Raw genomic sequence first — 1,601 nt, 5'->3', positions numbered from 1 at the left:
CTATTTCAGACTTGGATTGAATAATTGTCAGAAATAATTCTGAGTGCATGGTTAGTAACACTAGAAAGGCTAATGTTGTCACCTGACTGCTGTTTTGATCTTTAGCACTGAAATATGTCAGCTTTCTGTCCCTCCACTTTCTTTACAAATTCATTTCAAACTTTTTTGCTTGATTCATACTTTTAAAGACTGTATATGTAATGAGACTGGTGTTACCTCTGTCCTCACGTAAATATTTTATAAATTGATTGATTCTTAAGCGAGGCTACATTACAAATTCATTAACATAAATACTCTACAGCATTAGAGATATAATTTCATCTACTAACCCTGACCTCCACCCCCAACGCCCACCCCACATAGCGCTATCGTGGAAAGTGATTTCCTACTTTAGACAATCCTTACATGGAAAGAGCTTGGGCTGGATGGAGGGCTGGATCAAGCTGAGGGAGGGAAATGAATCTGGCTGTAGAATGTTAGATCTGGCCGACAAATGGGCTAATGTGCACTGCACTTGCCATCATCTCCTCACCTCACAACACCCTGTCTGACACTATAAATAGCACCCATTCTTTGAACTTTTCAATTTACCCTGTTATTGCCATACACATTAGAACTAAATGAGGTGGTGGGTTGGGGGACTTTTCTCAGGTGACATTTTGTCCTTAGCCAAGGCAGAAACGGATCCTTAAAACAGGTGAATAATGGGAGAAAATGTCAGATATGCATCTTCTGTTTTCCGAATCGATGAAAACGGACACATTTTCTTGAAGATTGTACAGGGAGGGGGGTATTAGGAGATAGTGGTAGTTAAATATATGGGTCAAGTGTTCTAACACAGCTAGAGCCAGTCATCCAAACTGAGAGAGAAGAAATGTGTTTGGCATGTATGAACTCATCTCCACTTTCAGCCACTTTGCAGTCTTCATCTCGATCAGATCTCCTCCTCTCTCATTCTCTCCTTTGCTCTTTCCAACTCAGCTGTTTCTCACTGCTGCTAGTCTGTCACTATTAGACATTACACTACCTGCTTGTTCTTCAACTCAGAGTGCTCTACCAAAGACTAACTGATGTCCTAAAAGCTTTAAATGATGGGTGATTAAAAGTAAAATAGTGTAATACAAGGCTATATCTACAGTATGTCAAACATACTGGGCTGGGATGTAATTGCCTATCTGTGCACAATCATCTAATCGACCTGTTTCATTTGACTTAGGAACTTAGTGGGAAATGAGAAATTAGAACAGGTCAAGGTAATCAGAGCTGCCACAAGTGCCAATGCGAAATGTGTGGTTTGTTTAAGCTGGCTCCTCAGTTACCACTCTCCAGAGTGTTAGTTTTAAGTGTTTAAGTTATCAACTATTTTGATGACTTACAGATTAATTGTACTGGAATCAATGAAAAAACACAAAGTAAGTACAACGTAACACTAAAATACTGACATGGAAATGGTAAACAGTCAGAGCTAATGAAAGGTAAATGTTGAACATGATGAGATGAGGTGATGGTTAAATGCTAGATGGGAGGTTTCCAGGGCTACAGGCCTCACATGTTTGGCAGCAGTATAAAGGCCAAACTACTCGGAGAAAGTTTCCCACAAT

The sequence above is a fragment of the Centroberyx affinis genome, unplaced genomic scaffold, assembly GCF_046629955.1.
Source record: "Centroberyx affinis isolate AG114_WGS23_722 - 3 ecotype Tasmania unplaced genomic scaffold, CSIRO-AGI_Caff_v1 ptg000647l_1, whole genome shotgun sequence".
Lineage (NCBI taxonomy): Eukaryota > Metazoa > Chordata > Actinopteri > Beryciformes > Berycidae > Centroberyx > Centroberyx affinis.
Note: the sequence above shows the minus strand (reverse complement) of the source record.